The 21,322-nt window shown below is 45.4% G+C and overlaps 1 protein-coding gene across 1 annotated transcript in view; it reads right to left on the bottom strand.

Annotated features, from left to right (window-relative positions):
- LIPC (lipase C, hepatic type) overlaps positions 1-21,322 on the bottom strand; it is a 151,640-nt gene that overhangs the window by 78,477 nt on the left and 51,841 nt on the right. The gene's annotated exons all lie outside the window — the stretch shown is intronic.

The following is a 21,322-nucleotide window of genomic DNA, read 5'->3' as shown; positions in this document are numbered from 1 at the left end:
ACTAACCTTGCAACCTTTTATGTTCCAGGTAGTGTGCAAGGCACTTCACATTCATTTTGGCTCTAAAAACCGAGGTAATAGCATAATTAGTCCCACTTTGCAGACCAGGAAACTGAGGAGTGAAATGACTTGTCCTAGATGACACAGCTAGTGAGGAGTAGGGTTAGGATGAGACCCTGTGACTGGCTCAGACCCACACACTTGACCACTCTCTGGCATTCCCTTACTGCACTAAGCCACTGTCATTTCTCCCTTGCATTTGGGGAGTGGGGAGCCATGTCATTTCTTGAAATGCCAGCTTCTGAGCCTCCAGCTTTGGGGCTTTCCTGAGCTATAGGGGCAGGGCAGTGTAAACAGGATGTGTGTCAAGAGCTAAGGACAGGATGGCCCTCCCTTTGGACAGGGCTCCTGTGACTTGTTCTTAAGGGGTGCCTTTGTTTCTTCACTTGAAGATTTTAGGGGATAAATTTGAGAATGGCTTTGAGGCTGCTAGAAATTCAACTCCCCTGTGAACTCCATTCCATCCAGCCAATTTAATGGGAACACTCATTCCTTAGCAGGTGAGCTACAGTCAGGCTTCCACCTGGGTGTAATTATAATCCTCTACACTTCCTGGCTCCGGGGTCTCCGAGACCTGAAGGTTTTGCTAGCGCTTCTCCCCTCCCTAATAACTGGTTGGCAGTCATTCATCAGAGCCAGAAGCCACGAGGTAACACCTCTCCTTGCCGCTCTTGCTCTCTGGTTGCTTTGGAGACAAATCAGGCCTCCCCCCACTCCTGGACCTGGGTTCAGAGAGCCAGAGATTATGATGGGAGAAAATATGTCTCCGTACTTCACTATGGTGTTTTAATTTATATTCATCCGGAGAGTGGCAGATTAGAGGTTGTGGAACTATCAGGGAAAAACAGCTTCTAAAAATACAAGTGTTGCTAGCGCGATGGGCCTGATTTGGAAAGAGGGCGTCTTGCATTTTCTCCCGAGGTGAGAAGACAACAGGGTAATTATCCAATGAGCGGCGATGGCTTGCAGAGGAGCAGCAGTGCCAAATACTTGTGGTGCCTATCCGCCCACTCAGCTACAAAGGGGCATTCTAGAGCCCTGTAAATAATAGTTCCAGATTAGCTGCAAGGGGGGATGCTGTTTCAGAAAGTGAACAGCCTCAAGAGTCTCTCTTTCTTGGCAGAAACTCTAGTTGTCTTCGTGGAGGTGACCCAGCATTGAGGGCACCAGGCTAGAGGTTGTGGAGGGTCCCAAATGTCCTGGCACCTGTGTCCCTCCTCTAGACTCTTTTCCCCGGGATTTGTCCTGTGTGTACCCCCGGGCCTGCCACCTTCCTAAGCCCACCCATACTTAAGTCCCGACCCTATCAATCATCTGGGCCTCTAGCAAGTTTCCCCAGACTCTCTTTGGTCCAGTTTCCCAGTTTTTAAAATGTATTAAATAATAATCCCTATGTTGCATTCATTTGGGGTAAAAAAAAAAAAAGAAAAATGAGAAAGAAGTATTACAAAGGGCCTAGGACATGACAAGGTCCCAATGCATACAATTTTTCTTTATAATATAAGCAGGTAGGTCACAGGCGGCAAAGCTACTTAATAGGGTGGTTGAATGAATCACAAATAGTTGAATTTCAGGCCATGGGGAAGATATTTTTGGACAGGTGAAACTTGCTGGCGCCATTCAAATTCTATGGAGATGTCTGTCTTTTCAGCTTATTTGGAGAGTCCGCTGTGTATTACCAAGAAGTGGAAGAAGGCCAGGAGGGATCACAGGTATTGTTTTTCCAGTTTATCATGCTCTCCCAAATGCACACTCAGCATTTCCAAGTAACTATCAATGCTGCATTTTGCAGATGACAAAACGGGAGGTCAAGATTAAATCCCTTTGTCAAGTTGTAAATCTGGACTTGCAAATCCTGGTTTTTCTCTCCCCTAGTAAGATGTACTAGGGAATTCATCCCTAGGTTGTCAGAAGACGCTGCAGTATGGCCCATATTAGAGGGAGTCCCAGGTATTGCCAAAAGGAAGTATTAGAGGGAAGAGGTTGGCTCATCTATAGAATTATTTTACTATAATGAGAGGCAAAAAAAAAAAACAAAAACACAAAACTCAGGATTTCTTCTGTCCTGGAACTTCTTCCTCTCCCCAGAGCTGGTCCCTCTGTGCTGAAGGCCACAAGCCTGGGCATTACTCCTCTAACATATTTTAGAGGACATGGCAGGTCAGAGAGGCAGCTCCCGAAGATTCCAGGCAGAGATGGGAAGGAAATGGAACTTGGGATTGTTTTTCCTTCCAAGATGCCTACTTCTGGAAACAAGGTTGCTGAGTTAGGGTGGATATGACAGTGACTACTCCAAACACCAATCACTGTGCCCAGCACCTATTAGGGACTTAATAAACAGCTGTTGGGTGAGTGGCATAGATAAGGAAACTGAGGCATTAGGTGGCTCCATGTAATTCAGTGGCCAACCTGAGATCTTGGGCACTTGTCTCAGAGAACCACCCAATTCCTGAGCCGGAATGGGGTTTAGGGATAGAGTAAGCCTACTTTCTTACTTTACTGATGAGGAAGCTGAGGCCCAGAGTTGTGGAACTAACTGCCCCAGGCCACACAGCTGCTTGGGGGGCAGAGCTTGGCTTTCCTGACCTCCAGCCTCCCGGGCACATGGTGCACTCTCTCAGTGTCCCTGACAGCAGGGTTTGGAGATGCATCCATGATGGACACAAGCTTACCTCAAACCCCACAAATACTTCAGCTGAATTTCCTTAAAATAACTTGATGTGCTCCTGCGGTGGGGGTGGGAGGAGGGAAAAGACAATCCTGTTAAATCTGCTAATTGCTGAGAAAACTGCTTCTGAATGATGGTATGTGCTCTGGAAATGTGTACTGATTAGTCAGCCTGTTTGGGCCACACTGTCCTGGAAGAAGAACCATCAGGTAGGAAATAACGTGACTGATAATCAAGAAGCAAAAATGCAGTCAGTTTTAAGTGTCAAATCTTCTGGGGGCTATTTATTAAAGGACTACCTGGAAATGCCCAGGTTGACTCTATAGTTTTTTCATTTTTAGAAGTTCTAAACGCCCCACAAAATCAATGGTGTTACCACCGCTAAAGAACAATGGCTAGTGTCTATCAAGTACTCACTATGTCCCAGGTACTCTGTTATGTGTCGTGCATGCATCGTCTGCACCCTGCACAACAAACTGAGGAAGTAGAGGTAAGACCTATAGCCCCATTTACACAAGAGCAAACTGAGTTTCTGCAGGGTTCAATCACTTACCTACTTAAGATCTATGTTACTAAGCAGTCCAGCTGGGACTCAGACCCGGGGGTATTTGCTGGAAGACCCCAACTCTCATTCAAGAGGATTCTAAAATCAGCGTGTATGTGTAGTCAGAACTGCCCTTGACGATCCTGTGATCACTCATACAGGATGGAGTTCAGCCAATACGGGCAGACCTCGTGCAAGAGATATTGTGGTTTGTTTCCAGACCACCACAATAAAGCGAATATTACAATAATGTGAGTCAAATGCATTTTTTTGGTTTCCCAGTGCACGTAAAAGTTGCATTTGTACTAGACTGTAGTCTGTTAAGCATGCAATAGAATTATGTCTAAAAAAAAGTACATACTCTAATTAAAAACTACTTTATTGCTAAAAAACACTAACCACTGTCTGGGCCTTCAGCAAGTCGTAATCACTGATCACAGATCACTGTAACAGACATAATAATGAAAAATTTGAAATATTGCTAGAATTGCCAAAATGTGATGCAGAAACACCACGTGAGCAAATGCTGTTGGAAAGATGGTGTCGATAGATTTGTTCGATGCAGGGTTGCCAAACCTTTAGTTTGTATAATACACAACTAACTGCAGAGTGCAAGAAGGCAAACCCCGGGTAATAAAACAGGGTATGCCTGTATTTTTTTCCCAGTGGATCATCAGATGAAGGCCGGGTTGAATGAAAAATAAGTATCTTTATATGCTAGAATCATACTCAGGGCAGCAAGAGGCTCAAGCAATGTGGGACACGCAATGTGGGAAGGTGCACTTTCCACATCACACTCATGGTGGGCACACGCTCACCAAGCGACCTGGTGAGCGGAACCATCCCTGTGCTTATGATTATTACCGTTATTTCTCTCCCGTGCTAGCTCACTGTCTGGTTGTCTGCTTGCCAAGCACCTGTAGTTGAATTCTTTCAAGTTAAATGCATCTGGGAAGGGATTCCACAAGCTTCCAGCTGGCAAATGAAACAAACAACAAGCAAAACAGCTTCCTTGACTCTCCTGGGCCAGCGTTCAGTCTTTTGCAGGCCACAAATTTTGTTCGTGTAGTTTAGTGAGATGCCCTCTGGCTGCTTTGCTTCCCCCTCTGACGACTGGGTGGGAGGAGCCATCCTCTACCATGTGCAATCTGGGCCCGTGCTAATATCACACACTCATCCCATGAGCACTGACTGCACGCAATGCCTGGACCTCCAGGATACGGGGCCTCAAGGAGGCATATCTACTGTAGAGACAGGACAGAGGAGAGAACCAAAGAGTACAAGGCAGTTGGACACTTGCTGGGCTTGCAGCAAGCTGAGGCAATCCAGGCATCTTCTAAGTAGGGCAACCAGCTGTCCTGGTTTACACACGGGACTGCCTGATTTAGCACCAGAAGTCCCATAAACCAGGAAATTCCTCAGTCCAGCCAAACTGGGACAGCAGGTCGCCCTCACCCAGTCTAAGGAGATGTGGAAGGGATGCTCCAGGTGAGACTTATCCAATGTTTAGGACCTCTCTGGGCACATTACAGAGAGAGAGAGAGAGGAAGGGGAGCCAGGCTGAGGGGAAGACAAGCAAAGGGACAGTGGCCTGAGAGAGCAGCATGGTTAGGGTGGAGGGTCCAAGTCAACGAGCGATCGCAGAGGAGGAGGCATGCGGTGTGTGCTTAGTTACGCTGGGGGTGGTCTGTTCCCTGGAATCTACTTCTAGGAAGAACAGAGAACCCCTGGCTGCCTGATGCTTGGGGGGTGCTTCCCTGGGCAAATTCTGGAGACAGAGAAGCGTGCTGTGTGGTGCACACCTGCTTTGGGCCTGGCGGTCGTCAGCCAGGCTTCTTGCCGAGGCCCTCACCGCCCCACCCCACCCAGCATGGGCTTGGAGCGTCGCACGGCTCCCTGAGTCACGTCTCTATGCTGCGTGGTGAGTAACCTTAGTGCCTCTGAGGAGAAGGGGCCCCGGCCAAGCTCCCCTGTCCCTCGGTGTTGCTGGGAAGGTGGCATGGGGTGACTGTGTGACCTCCCACCTGAAGGACTGGCTGAAGCTGGATCTTCCTGGATCCTCAGTAATCTGTAAACAAGGATGCCAAGAGTTCCCTTGTAGGGATGTCGTGAGGCCCACATCTGAGGGTCTGCCCAAGTGGCTCACCCTGCCAGCCTGTCCCACCTCCAGGGCTTCCCAACGCCACGGACACCCAAAATCTGTAAGAACTATCACGGACACCTCCCTCCCATCTTCCTTATGATCAGTCACCACCACCTCTTAATGCTACCTCCTAGGTTTCTCCTAAATCCCCTTTTATCCATCCACACCCCATCCAAGGGACCGTCAGGTCTCTCCTGGCTGCTACCTCCTGCACCCGTCTCTCCTTCCACCCTGGCTCCTTCCAGCCCACTCTACACACCTGCCTCTGGCACTGTCACCTGAGAATGCAGAGCTGCTGCCCTCATCCCCCTCCTAACACCCTTTGCTAGATACCTATTACCCTTGCGGAACCCAGCCACAAGACCACCCTTGGTGCTGAAGCTTATGGCTTAGGACCACTTTTCAGCTGCCCCTTGAGCTACTTTCCTCCTTTATCTCTACCCACCTGCCACGGTGGCTTTGCTCAGTTCCTAGAACACATCTCACTTTTTTTCCACCCAGAACCTTGACTTGCAACCCACTTCCTTCCCATTAGCCTAGTTAACTCCTAGTTACCATTTAGGTTTTAATGTAAATGTCATGTCCTCACTGTGTCCTGTAGCATTCTCAGCGTGTTCCATTTGCAGCTGGTTTTAGTTAGGCATCTTTGGTTTTTTTTTTTTTTTTTAAGATTTTATTTATTTGCTCATGAGAGACACAGGGAGAGAGACATAGGCAGAGGGAGAAACAGGCTGTCTGTGGGAAGCCTGATATAGGACTAAATTCTGAGACCCCGGGATCACGACCTGAGCCAAAGGCAGATGCTCAACCACTGAGCTACCCAAGCACCCCAGTTAAGCATCTTTGAATTTGGGGGAGAAGGTGTTTTGAGAGGCAGTGTCCCCAATGGTAGGAGTGTGAACTTGGGAGCTGGGGTACCTGGGCTCAAAACCTGGCACTGACACAGCTGTGTGACCTTGGCAAGCTATTTACCCACACTGTGACTCTGTGACTCGGTTTCCCCATCAGTGCAAAGAGATAATGATAAGGGGCCCAACTCAGTGAGTTGTTGTGAAGATTAAATAAGTTAATACTGGCAATGCCCTGAAGAGCACCATGTCCAGTCCACGGTAAGTGCTGTATCAGCATTTGTTACGTAGATAAAAGAATTGCCCCCTGAGCATTTCGCCCACACCCCAGGTGTGGCATCTGTGACAGTGCATTTATGTCAGATGTGCTCATCCCCCTTCCTCTCAATCATAAAGTCCTTTTTAAGGTAGGGCACATGGCTTAGGCCTTTCTCTGTATACTGGTGCCCAGAAAAGTGCCCAGTGCACAGAGAATTGACAAATAGAATTGGAAGAGAATAATATGATGAAGAAGGGCTGAAATATCCTAAAGGCAGACCTGCATAACTCTTTCCATGAACTCTTTCCATACCCATTAGAACGACAGGCCAAAAAGACAGGGTCAGAAGAGATGAGCCTCCTCTTGGGTAGACTCAACACTACTGGTGGTCTCTCTCAAAATTTCCATACAAATATTCTCAAACAGCTTGGTCCTCAAGAAGAGAGTCCACGTTGGACATAAATTTAAGAAACAGATAATAAAAACTTGAAGAGTGATCTGGGATGGCTGGGAAAGTTACTTTAAAATGCCCTTTTTAAGTATGGAGGGAATTAAGATATTTGATTAATAGATAAATCTCCCAGAGAAGAAATTAGAAAATACTTAGTTTTCTTGCTTCAATAGCACTTTTCACAGAGCTATTAAATTACCAATACTAAGTAGGAAAAAAGAATACTCATTAAAAACATTGATTTAGGACAACTTGCTAAGAGATATTTTTACTCAATGAGCATAGTATCATTGGAGGCAGCTGGGCTCTTTCACTTCCCAAATTTACTTAAAAAATAGATGGAGAACCATCTATCTACTTTGTATCTGTGGTTTATTTTTGGGAATGGAGTCTGTATGCTGAATGGTGATGTGGCAATGAGAGAGACTTGGTGAAGGGACACAGGTGACCCCTTTCTCTCCTGACAACAGGCTCCCCTCACACCCCACCCACGTCTCTAGGGGTGCACATGTGTGTGTGTGTGTGTGTGTGCGCACACATGCGTGCACTCCTGGGGAGCTTCTGCTAGGTGCAAAATCCCCTTCTCTCTTTAGGATTGTGGGTGTGATTCTAAATCACAGTGCAGGGCGTTAATTCCTTATTTGCCAAATGTCAGATCAGAGCCTCCTGGAATTGGACTGAGTCTCAGGAAAGCTCCCCTCAATGGCCATTTTACTGCTCTGTCAAATTTTTGTTACTAGTGGTCACATCTTAATCTTTAGTAACCTAGCATTTGACAGAGGGAGGATTGTATCTGATACTCTACACAGTTCATATGATTTGCATTTCATTTCAGGAATGATAAAAATGAATTAAAGATAATGTAAAATATTTATTCCTTTTTTGAAGAATTAAGTTATTTGGTTGGTTAGTTTTGAAGAATTTAGGAAATACTTATTCTATACCCAGATCATTTCGTTCTATACCTACATCACTAGGGAGATTGTAGTTTAGACTGGAAATCACACTGTTGCCCAAAGTTACCTTCCCACTGAGCCCTTTAGGGCTCCCCTAACACATCACCGCTGGGAGGTTATAAGGCTCGCCAGATTCGAGAAATCATCTACCCTATCTGTGCAAGGCTCTGGATGAGAGTTAATTGCTCAAGGAGACCCAGTTAGTGGTAGAGTCAGTTCTCAAAAATAGGTTTACTGACTTCTAATCCTGAGCCCTTGCAAAAGTCTCCAAATCAGGGCGAGGACTGGTATTGATCATTTGGATAAAACCACGCCATTAAACTTTTTCAAGCTTGCTGTAGATGTTTGCCAAGAATGTTGCCTCGGAAATGTGGGATGTCCCTACTGGAGGTTGGAGGATACATTCCAGGGGTCTTATGGTCTCCTGTTGTCCCCAGGAACACTGCTCAGGGCAGAAGGGCCCAGACAAGGAGGGCGAGCAGTGTCCAGAGCTCTAGTGGCCACAGTGGCTCTACACACCTGCCTAGTGACCTTCCTTCTTTTCATTAACTGTTTCTACCTATAAGACCTAAGAGGGATATGTATATCACTTGCCCATTTTATAGACGAAGCAATGAAGCCCTGAGAAATCAGGTAATTTACTGAAGACTTGGATCTGTGTGACTCCCAAGCCTGAGGAAGCTCTTTTCAGGACTCCATGCAAGTAGACCACCCTGTCCAAAAGTTGACTTGACCATGGGGAGAGGGTTGGAAAGCTGGAGAGGGAAGATGAGGCAGATGGAAGATTTCCCCCAGTTTACTTTATTAATATTATATTTTAAAACTGGCTACCTTTAAAAGGAAGGGTCCCTAGTAGTTGCCTCCTCTGGGGTAGAAGCTGGGAGTCTGGGGGCTAGGCTGAGAGGGAAATTTTTTACCATATATTGTTTTGCAGCTTTTGTAATTTTGTACATGCAAATGTATTACCTTTTTAAAAATAAATAAAATTTAAAGGGAGAGGAGAAAGATACGGTAGGCACTTGCTAACGAATATAGTCTGCACAAATGGCAATACTGAACACGGTGACAAGTGTCTTCCTACTTCTGGCCCCCAGGCCCTCCTGCCACCCTTCTTCCCCCAGTCAGCCACGGCTATTGTTCTAGAGACCCTTGACGCACATACAAGCACACATGTGCACATGTCCTCTTTTACATAAGTTGGATTAGGACACACATATTGGGTGGCGCCTTGTTTTTTCACTTAAATTTTGGAGGATATTCCCCATCAGTACATACAGGTCTGCCTCATTCATTTTGAAGGCTGCATAGTGGTTTTCTAAGTGTTTACCAAGATTTATTCATCCAGGTCCTTGTTAACAGACATTCACGTTGTTTCCAGTCTTCTGCTAACCCAAAGTGAATGCTCTTTTCTTTCTTAAAAGATTTTATCTATTTATTTATTTTAGGGGTGGGGGGGGGAGAGAGAGAGAGAGAGAGTGAGTGTTGGGAGCATGGTAGATGGAGAAAGAGAATCTCAAGCAGACTCCATGTTGAGCACTGAGCCCAATGTAGGGCTTGATTCCATGACCCTGAGGTCATCACCTGAACTGAAACCAAGAGTTGGGTGCTTAAACAACTGAGCCACTCACTTAGGGACTCTTCCTCCAGAGTGAATATTCTTAATGTGTCTTTCTATACATGTGTAGGTCAATCTGTAAGATCAACATTTAAAAGCGCAATTGCTGGCTCGAAAGATATTTGTGTGTCTTTAATTTTGAAAAATTGTAGGTGTGGTTTGAGAGATCTTGCCATGCTGTCCCCCCAAAGAGGTCATACAGTTGCCCTTCCACCACAAGGCATGAAAATATTGGTTCCTTACAAGAGGGAAGGCTTTTTGCAGAGTAGAGCAAACTTTTCTTCTAAGGAAGAGTAGGTCTTTAGAGACACAGTGCATTTGATTGAGAGATGTAAGGACAGTTCAGTGGCCTCTCCAGGGCAGGCGTAGGATCCTAGGAGCTCATGGACATTTGCCCCTCTCCCTGGGGACTGAGCTTTTCTCCTCCACCAGCCAATCTATGGATATTTATGGAGCACTCAATATATGCCATGCACTTTACCAAGAGCTGTTGGGATCATCAGGAATCAAAGACTCTGGACCTGTCCTCAAGGAGCTCGAGTAGTCTGAGCAGCTAACAAATCCCTTATGAGAAGAGAAGTGACAATACAGGGTCAGGAGCCAAAGTTCTAAGTGAGGCTTATGGACAACAAATTTCATAGGAGTTTGGGGGGGGTCAGATCATGGTTAGCTGGGGTATTGTTGGGAAGACTTCTCAGAGGGAGCAGAATTTGATGCTAGCCTTGAAGAATGACTAATATTTTTCTGGGCCAAGACGAAGAAGGTGGGTGTTAGAGGTGAGGGATGGATTTTTAATTTCTAAGCAATAATTAATTTGTGCTGACCAGCTGCCAGATATGGTGCAAGACACGCACTCACTCATTTGCTCAAGCAGTATGTGCTGCATGCCTATTGTAGGCCGTGCGACTTTCTAGGAGTCTAGAGAACTTAGGTTCTCGGCACTTTCATATTTGTATGCCTCATTTTATAGACTAGCAAACTGAGGTTCTGGGGCTATTAACTGATGCCCTAAGTCACTGGGCCAGTGTGTGGCCACGCTGGGGGTTTGGTGTCAGTGTTCTGATCCTCACTATGATGCTTTCCCTTGCTAACTGCTGAAGAGCAAAAGTATGGAAGGAGAAACAGACAAGATGTGTTTGGGAGACAAAATATAGGTCAGTCTATGAAAGACAAATTGAGCACCAGACCTGAGGTCTATTCAAGCCGTCCAAGCTGCATACCCTTGTAACGAAACAATTCTGTAAGAAAAGATGACATTTCTGTGGCCTGAAATTTCACGCCTTATGCAAGTGGTATTTATTTTTCCCTGCAAATTACAATCTGCATTGACATTATTAAGGAAATCACATGGACCCAGCAGCAAATGAAGAATCCAATTGATTATTTTTATTGCTATAGAAGTCCTTTGTAGGCGGGCTGGGAAGAGACCCAATTTCATTTGCTTGTAATATTGCAAACGCCGCTAATTGCCTGTCTTCGGTAAAGTATAGAGACAAAGGAACAATCAAAGGTATTTATTAGAATTTCTGTTTGGACAAATTAGCTTCGCATTTCTGTGGCCTTCATCTCGGTGCAGAACACCAAAACTCCCTGTGTTACTAAATGATAGTTATGACATCACCTTTCTTACTGTTTATACAGTTGTTTCTAGCAACATCTGTAAAGTACTATTGAATTGACTATTTTCAGACCAATTTTCTTTCCCTGCAGAGGTTGAACTATGAGTGGATTGCCATTCAATTCAATTTAGTAGTTATGACAGTTGGAATAACTACATTGCATCCTAATATGTATATCTCATGCATAAATTACATTGTTTGCCAAGTAATAATGAGCAGAGAAGCTGCCAGGAGACTGAAAATCAGTGCTCAATAGAGAAGTAGGTCTTGTAGGTTGGAAAATGTCCATTGAACATTTTGGGAGTCCAGTGGACTTCAACTCGGCCACATGGTTGGCGCTTAATGAATTTTTATTGACACGACAACCCATTAATGCTTACAGAAGTTGGCTCAACGCTCTAGTCTGATGTACATTTTCTCGTTCATTCATTCACTCATTCCTTCATTCCTGAGAGCTCAGTGGTTTTGGAGGTATGAAGAATTATGGGTATGCGTGGTATTTGTCCACTGAATTTTAACTCTGTAAAGGTTACAAAACAAGTTCACGGAACTTCTAGTAGAGCAAGGTGGAAGGTGATATGTGGCATCAAACAACGCCCCTGGGAGAGGTGGTGTGCCATAGGCCTAGAAATAGACTCTGAGGTCGGTCAGTTCTTGGCTCCTATGCTTTCCAGCTATATGACCTGGGGCAATTTGCATTACCTCCCTAAGTCCTGGATTTCTCATCTGTGAGATGGGGAGAAATCACAGTAATACCTACATTGCAGGGTTCCTGAGAGGAGTTCCTGAAAGAAAGCTTGTGAAATGCCTGGTACTCCGCTCAAGTAATGCAAGCTACAATAATAATAATTACTATTCTTGGAGTTGAGTCATTACTTCCGGCCTGGAGGCAAGGTGGGTAGGGATGGCTTTGGTGTGGGTCAAGCTTGGATCTGTGGAACTGTGGGGAGGATGTGAGCCTGTTGGGGGCAGGAGCTGGAAGCTAGAGCCTGGGAAGGTGGGTGTAGGGAGGTTATAAGTCCCTCTGACGGGAGCAGAGGGGGATGAAATAGGGCTGGAGAGGTAGGTGGACCAGACCACGGAGGGACTTATCGATCCTTACAGATTGGCATGTGGTTAAAACTTTCTCCAAGAATCAAGCTAGTCCTCAGAGGTCAAGGAGAAGTGACCTGGTAAAAATCAGTTGCTTGAGGCCTAGCTTCCCTGGACATCAAGTATTTTATCCTAAAAATGAAATTAAATTACTGCTCAGTCAGGCAATTTCCCAAATTAAAGTGAGCAGAAAACACAGGCATTTCCTAACTTCTACATCATCCGGCTCTGAGACTCTGTGGGTGCTCCCTCAGGGGCAGGCAGGGTGAATGGAGACATGTCTTCCACAGGCTGAAAGGGAGAAGCACTGTCGACAATTTTTGAACTTTTTTACTTTCCTCTGTGTGGGGTTTGTGCTCTTTATGATGACGTGGTGAATATTGTCCCCCCCGAATTATTAAACTTTCAAAGTGCTCTGGTCCATATAACGTCTCCTGATTCTGGGCCTGTTCCAGCCTGTCCCCAGGAGCCCAGTCTGTGGTAAATTAGCTGCCAGGCAGGTTTTCTGGAAAACATGGGGCCTGCCCCTGAACCATGGCTGTCTCACTCCTGTTTCCTTCTTTCACTTCTTTTTTCAGTTCATGGAGCCTCAGAAGCACCTTATCTCTGTCCAAAGGGATCCTGGCAGAGAAAATCAAGACACGTTTTGTTTAAAAAGGTAGGAGATGGGGGTGCCTGAGTGGCTCAGCCAGTTGAGTGTCTGTCTGCCTTTGGCTTAGGTCATGATCCTGGGGTCCTGGGATCGAGCCCCTGAGTCAAGCTCCCTGGTTAGTGAGGAGCCTGCTTCTCCCTCTCCTATGTGCTCTCTTGGTCGCTATCTCTGTCTCTCTCTCTCAAATAAATAAATCAAATCCTTAAACAAAAATAAATTAAAAAAATAAATAAAAAGGTAGGAGATGGCAAAGCCCTTTTCCTTTCTGGAAGAAACCCTATCGACCACTGGCTGGCTTCATCATCCAATGCCTGCGGACTATAGTGGAAGAGAAAATATTTTAAAAGGGAAACGTGAAGAAGCTTGCAGGGAAAGACCCCACTCAGAGCTCAGCAAACACTGACTGAGCAGCAGCTGAGCATGAGGCTGTTGTGCCTGCAGGACCCACCAACCAACCCTTCTGACCCTCCAGAGTGGCACAGATTGAGCTGAAACAAGCTTGATTCGTCGCTGGGGTGCAGAAGAACTGGGGCAGAGTGCAATCCAGCAGAAATGGGGAGGGAGAGGCTCTGGAGCTCAAGGCCATTCCTCTGAGCTAACTGCTAGCAGGCAGCAACTGTAGAGCATTTTACTGCCTCCTGTCCCCGTCCCCCCCCGCAACGTGTGGGACTCATCTGCCACTCTGGCCGACCCAGTGTTGGAGTGACGTTGTGACCTAAATGACTTAGAGCAGTTGAAGAACCTGAGGATGGTTAGCCTGGGAGGAGGGGTCTGAGAGAGCCCAGAGGCCGAGGAAGTTGTCACCCTTACGGTGACCCTTTCCGTCTTCACGGAGATCTAATGCTTTGTGATCCCAAATACTAAATTCTGACATGTGAGTGAGAGCCTGAAGGGACTTGATCTGGGCTCGATGTCAGGGACACTTTGTTTTCTCATCTATAAGATGGTGACACATCCCCTGCATCAGGGTGGAAGAAGGTGGAATAAGAAATGCATATAAAGCTCTCTTTCCTGCTCCCAGCACAGAGGATGTGCTCCTCAATGGTCAGGACGCCCCGATGGACCCTTCCCTCCTCTTCCACCAAAGGTCCCCATGCTCCGCTGCCCGGTCCCTGGAACTCTCAGCAGGGGAAGGACAGTTGTTTCATGATGGATGTAGAAGGACCTTGGATCAAGTGGCTGGGGTGTTATCTTCCCATCCCAAGACTGCACTATTCCCGGGTAAGTAGATGGAGCTGGTGTGGCTGCAGCATGTTTCAGCGGACAACGAGTCATTAATCAACGATGGCAAATTTCCTCCTAACAAGACCTGCCGTGACGCAAGACAAGATAAAGAATGTGAAACAGTTGTAGTCCACCAGGAAAATCGGAGGGACCGGCCCTGACTTGCCTAGGTTGTGGATGGTCAGGACGCTTGATCTTATCAGAGGCAGCTCAGCAGACTGGGAATGAGGGTGAGATTTGGGGTCAGGGAACCTGGGAGAGAGCCCCCGCTCTGTCCCCTGCCGGCTCTATGACATTGGACAAGTCACCTAACCTCTAAGGCGCATGTTCCTCCTTCTTAGCGTGGTCAATAGGATTGCAGGAGATGACGTATGCAAAGCCCCTCACTGTGCCCGGCATATAGGAAGTATACAGGACATTTTAGCCAAATCTGTAGCTGAACCAGCTGATGCGAGAAAAGTATTAACTGGAACGGTTCCTCTCCTCCTACCTCCCGGCTGCATCTTGGGATGCTGTCCCCAGACATTTCCCCTGGAGTTCTGTGGGTTGTCATTTTGTCTGCGTGCCTTTCATCCTCCTAAAGTCTCGCTAATAGCTCAGGAAGTGGGTGGGTAATGGGCTTCTCTGTTGTTCCACTGGCCTCCCAGTGAGTCTCACTGTTTTGCTTTCCTCACCACGGGGGCTTCTCACACCCTCTAATGACTGTTTTCCTTTCAGAAATGGCATATTTTTAGACGAAAGCATTTCCTGTGGCTCATCTCCCGACTCTGGCAGATCTCTGATTTCTCATCAGTTTTCCCCGCCTCTCTCTGGTCTTATAAAACCCACCCCAGCAGCATGTGCACGGTAGATGCAAGAGCCACTTGCTCCCAGCAGCCTTCTCAGCTCGGAGCTGGTACCCGGGGCTGAGGGGGCGGGGCCAGGAGCCTTGGGGGCGGGGCCAGGAGCCTTGGGGGCGGGGCCTAAGTCGGGGGCGGGGCGAGCCTTGTTTGCTGCGGTGGGTCCCAGTAGTCAGGACTGCGGTGGACACTCCTAGCTGCTGCCCTGTCCCCTCCCCTGGTTGTCCAGCTCTCCTCTGCCAACACTGGAGGGTGACGGTCGTGATGACGGTTTCAAAGTGACCCAAACCACTCCCCCTTCTTAGCCAGCCCCAAACTGAAATGACTTAAATGCTCTAAGCCTCAGTTTCTTTATTTGACAACGGGGATAACATCAGCAAACCTCACAGGGCCGTTGTAAAGATTACATTAAATACAGTATAGAAATCAAATGCTGAGCGTCCCTCCCTGGCACCTAGTTTCTCTTATTTCTAATTTAAATAGGTATAAAAATTCAATTAAAGTCACATTTTAAATCGATAACATTTAAAGTACTATAATTTATTATCTAATTGTAATGATTTATGTATGTGCCTTACTTCCCTCACTGACTGTAAGCCCCTTGCGGGGAGGGGCTAGATCTTCTCCATCTCTGAATACAAAGGGTAGAATAAGTACCGGGGGCTGAGTGTGATCCAATACTTTGAGGAGCCAGAGAGATTCATTACAACTGTCAAGTATGGGAAGCTCACAGCCAGTGCAAGGACTCTGCGTAGAGCCTGGAGGAGGGTAATGGGAGGAAGTACCTGAGTACCCCTACCCCTTGGGCACTCCAGTGGGGAGATAAGCTAGATCCCCAAGGAGAGAAGCCCAAGGGTCATCAGGGGAGGGAGAGGGCATGTGCCTGTACTGTCTGGGGGGAGTGTTGCCAAAAAGGGGGAGGAGAAAAGATGGATGGAGGACCTTCAGGCATCTGCCCTCTGCAAGCCTCTCTACACAATGAGGATTGGATAGCCCTATATTTCTGTCTGCTTTAATTAATTTAAAGCAGTTGATTTTCATTTTTGTAGCTCTGACTCTAGGTGATTCTTTTATTTTTTTTAAAAAAATATTTATTTTTAAATATTTTATTTAAATTCAATTTGCCAACATATAGTATAACACACCCAGTGCTCATCCCATCAAGTGCCCTCCTTAGTGCCCATCACCCAGTTGTCTAGGTTGGTTAGCCAAATCTCCACTTGTTGGTTAGCCCATGCTAGATCACTATGACATGTGTATGGCTCTCGGATTGTCTCCCCCCATTCCCCATGATCATGACAGACATGGCTAATGGATCACAGCATTCTTCACATTCAGTCTGATGTCGTCCCATGATCCTCCATATGGCAATCATCCCTAATGGAATGGAACTGCTCCTTGAGCTGAAAGTCACTTACCATTTTTGGCCTAGACTCTTAGATCACTGGGTATGGCCTGAAGCCTCCATACATTTCAAAAGCTTATCATTTTCCCCATAGAATGCTACCATGCTTCAATTCTTTCCTCCTTTCTTTATGGAAGGCTGTTTCTTACTCATTACTGGAAAGATTGGAAAAGCCTTAGGTGTTGAGAGGATGAAAGGCAGACAGACAAAAAAACAAGTCCCCACCTTTATCTAATCATATTTGATAGGTGTTTGGAAAGATCTTAAGTTCTGACTTTGGATAATGGGTTAAATGTGATTTTTTTCTGTATTTTTCTTTTTAGAAATTTTGTATGAGACAAGTATTACTTTCTTAATAGAAAAAATGCATTTTATAATAATGCATTTTATTTTTTATTTTTTAAGATTTATTTTTATTTATTTGCAAGAGGGGAGAGAGTGCATGCACATGTGCGCACACCAGTGGGGGGAAAGGCAGAGTCTCGGCTGATTGGGGAGCTCGACTCGAGGCTTGATCCCATGACACATGAGATCATGACCTGGGCCAAAACCAAGAGTCAGACTCTCAACTGACCAAGCCACCCAGATGCCCCTATAATAATGCATTTTATTTTAAAGTTTATAAAACTTGCTGATAACTTACCGCTATATATCCTTTTGTACCTTTTAAACAATGGACCATGTGAATAGAATACCTCGTAAAAAATAAAGGCAATAAATTAAGTGCTGGTCTTTGTGTTTGTACACATGAATGCCCTCTTTATGAACAAATTTCCCATTTACAGTCTTTTGAAATTCAAATAGTATATTCCGTGAAGATAATGAGAATGATGGAAAGTCGTCTAGCACTGTGAAAGATGTACACCTGGAGGTGATCAGTTTTTTTGTTTTTTTAAAATCCAGAACAATTTCTAAAAGAATCTAGGTGGAGAGGCAAATACTCTAAGGCAATAGAAATTTGAACTTAGGCCCTAGTGTGCAAGTCCCCTTTTGAAATTTCATGCCGAATTTTGTATTTGTAATTTTGTATTATTTTTCTTAAAGTGAGCCTCCCCTTCCTATCTCAAGCTATATGGGGCTTCAGGCCCCATGAAACTGGCTGTGCGCATTGTATAGGGTTCAATGTCTATCAACCCTACAGTGTTGGGAAAGTGCTAGAAAGGGAGCACCTGCTTTTTTTCTCTATTCTTTTCTTGCCTCTTGCGTAGGAGCTGTGTTTGTTAATAATGTGAATCCACAGTCCACATTTTTACCAGAGGGCAAGGTCACTTCTATGGATGGAGTCCTGCAAAGGCCAGGATCTTCCTCTGTTCTGGGCTGTGAACACAGTGGCCAGGCCTCCTGGGGTAAGTAAGGCAGCCCCAAGATTCTCAGCCTCCTTTATCAGAGCCAGTTGGACAAGTTGAGGTGGCTCTTTTTTGGAGGTTGCTGACCATCCATTCAGAGGGGCTGAGCAGAAGGCTTCAGGCCCAAGCCATATCTTCCTGGCCCTTGTGAGGGTGAGAAAGGCTGACACTGTATTCTTTCTTAGGTATTCAGTACCCTGTGTATGATTGTGACCCTGGCAGGCCAGGGAGTCATCTTAGGATCCTTAATATTCCAATGTGCTCATAACACAATTTGCCCATATTCCTTCTAAGTTAGAAGGAAAATAGGAATTATAGTGAGTCAATGTTGAATGCTTATCATATCTTGTCACTATCTTTAGAGCAAGCAGGATAACTCTGGGTGTGGACAGGGCAGCAAAGCTGAGGTATAAGTAACTACCTCTGTACAAATGCTAGCAGCTGTGCAAATAAGTGGGCAGATATCCAAGGTATACAGGAAGGAAAGAAACAGTTTGCTGGCTGTGGATTGTAAAGCACATAAACCTTAATGAACATATTCCCAGATTAGCAGAGTTCCATAGGGTAGTTTCTACTTCCCAGGTTCTCAATCCACGTTGTCTTTATGACTAAGTGGTCTGGGTTGGGCCTTTGTGTATTTCAAAAGTTCCCTAGATCATTCTAATGTGCGTTCAAGGGTGAAAACCACTCCATAGTTCAATGGTATCAGTAGATATCAATTGCAAAGAGGATAGTGTCATAGGGCTGGAATGGTTAACTCATGTTGGAGATCACACCAGGGTTTGTGGGGATCACTCCATCTCGGGAGTTAGATCAAGAGATAATTCATTATTCCATAGAGCAGTGGTTCTCATATGTGAGATTGCATTAGAGTGCAGGAGGGCCATTGTGCCCAGGTTGCTGGGCCTCTGATGAGTTAGATCTGGGACTCAAAAGTAGACATGTCTGACAAGTTCTCAGGTGACGCTGATGCTGGGAGTCTGGGGACCACACTTTGGGAACTACTGTTGTAGAGGACACAGGTCTTGGTTCTGAGAGGCATTGCTAGGGAAATGGATAGAGTGTGAGCCTGGGGGTCCAGTGCATGCCATGGCTCATGCACCTGCTGTGTGGCATAGGGTGAGCCACGTGGACTTTATGGGCCCATGTTCACCCATAATCTGGGAGTAAGATGAGCTGCTTTGCCTATGCTCACGGGTTGAGTGGGATAATCAAGAATAATTCTAATTGGGCCCTTACCAGGTACTGAGCATTTTCCATGCATTATTTCAATTTGTTTCCTTAACATTTCTACTAAGTAGGTCCTATGATCCTTACTTTACAGGCTCAGAGACTGAAGTTCAGGAAACTTCATTACCTTGTCAAGGGCACTGCGTCAGAGGCAATTCCAGCTGACCCTGGAGCCCAAGCCCTCAACTGCTGAGGCAACCCTGACCCTCAGTGGGAAACCCTGTGAACAGTGAGACTTGCCAAACAATCTTTAAGTGGTTTTTCTAAGTGGTGAGCAGGATTTGATATAAGGGATACCTAGTGGGCGAATCAGTCTAAATCACAGTGAGCAAACCCCAATTAAATCAAGTCTGGGCAGATAGGAGGGCTCTAAAGGAAAACACAACAAAACACATCAATCACTCAGTTGTGATGTTTGAGAACAGGCCACTCAGATAAGACGAAGGCATTAATTAGGAGGAAAAAGGAGCAGAGCAAACAGCCGGCAGGAAGACCAGAGGGCTCTTTAAAAGCCTGATGGAAGCCCAGGAAGCTGCCTCCCAGAAAACCTGGCAGCAGATCACAAATGCTGCAGCTGATTCATTAAGTCAAAGTGGCCATCTTGGGAAAAGGGCAGCTTTGAAAAGCACTAACAACAGAAAAGGAGGCTCACAACAGGGGACCAGGAAAAGCCACCAGGTGGGACCTGATATGTGCAAATTAGAGATTGTGAGCTCAGGGGCAACTCAGGGGAGCTCACAGAGATGAGGAGACCATGCAAAGGTTCTGCACTCTGACATAGGGGAGTCCCAGAGGCAAGCACCTTTTGGTCCCTGGAAACGAGAGAGCCTATGTTTGGGGTGATTGGGACAGATGATCCCTGAAGGCCACTTTAGCTCTCAGTTCCAATGACCCTCTGTGAGTTGGGTTCATGCTTCACTGGTCTACCAGATTTCTTTTCCGAGGTAAGCAAGTCTTTGGGGAAGAATACAATGAATAAAAACCATTTTAACTGTCAGAAAAAAAAAAATTTGATGAAATTTCATGCCAAAGTTTACCGGGGAAAGAAGTTCTTAGAACTATCTCACATGGGTAGGAATGTTGTGTAACAAATTACTTTTATACAAAAAAATGGGATTGTTGTGATGGGTCAGGTAAGTCAGTGGATGTGTGAAAAGCACTTTGGAAATGGGAATTGTTATTCATTAAAATAAAGGCATCATAGGGGCACCTGTGTGGCTCAGTCAGTTGGGCATCTGCCTTTGGCTCAGGTCATGATCCGAGTTCTGGGATCAGGTTCCACAATGGGCTCCCTGCTCAGTGGGGAGTCTCCTTCTCCCTCTCCTTCTGACCTGCCTCCCCATTTATGCTCTCTCTCTCTCTGTATCAAATAAATAAATAAAATATTTAAAAAAAAGAATAAAGGCATCAGAAAAATTGGGATGATTTTCTGAATGAAGAGATGTGAAAAGTGCCTTTACTTAGTAATTGTGATAACATATAAGAGTTTTATACAATATGGAAGGAGATGGAAGGATATATATACATCCCAGGAGGTAAAATGCTCAGCTGATGAATAGGGCCATGTGAAATGGGCAGAAAAATAGATGAACTTCAATGTGGACAAGGTTGTGACACATTCATCAACAAATAACCCAACAATGTATAAAGTGGTTGGCTCTTATCTAATGGGTGTAAACCTAGAAGAATTTCTGTCTTTGGAGCCTGTTTCTCACCTGTAATGCTAGTTTGGTCAAGATAGCTAATGAAGCATTTAAAATAATGCTAAATCCTGAGAACTTAAAGAAGCTGTGGAAATAATGTAGTTTATTAATTAATTTTTACAGGTGAGAAAACTGAAACCCATAGAGGAAAGTAGCTTGTTTAAGATCCTATAAGTGATTAGGGAATGCATTGTATACAAGATGGAAAACATTAATCTACCTTTCATGAAACCAAGGTATCTGAGAGAGGCCATCTTGAAGGCCTCATTTCTAGAAACTTTCTAGGTCGATGAGGTGGAAGGTTGACCACATGCTCCTTCAAAATGCCCCACTATGTTGCTATAAAAGACAAGTCACTGAGATGAATAGATAGATGCCTCAAGACAAGTAAGATTTTCCAAATAATCTTATATAAGTGATTCCTATTAATCATACAGACAGGACTTCACAGTGAAATCACAGATGAGTTTAGAACAAGCAAAATGATGACAGCCCAAACATCTGTTGGTTTTGGGAGTAAGTCTTCTTATTTTAGAACTGGCATTTAATCATCAGAGATGGGGCTTGATAGGACTTCAGAGGATTTTTAGATAACCACCAGAAGATCTAACTCCCCTGCCCCTGTGTTAATCAGAAGTGATAGACATTGGGTCTATGATTCTCTCTCT

The sequence above is a fragment of the Canis lupus genome, chromosome 30 (assembly GCF_011100685.1).
Source record: "Canis lupus familiaris isolate Mischka breed German Shepherd chromosome 30, alternate assembly UU_Cfam_GSD_1.0, whole genome shotgun sequence".
NCBI lineage: Eukaryota > Metazoa > Chordata > Mammalia > Carnivora > Canidae > Canis > Canis lupus.
Note: the sequence above shows the minus strand (reverse complement) of the source record. Positions and strands in the feature narration are given on the sequence as shown.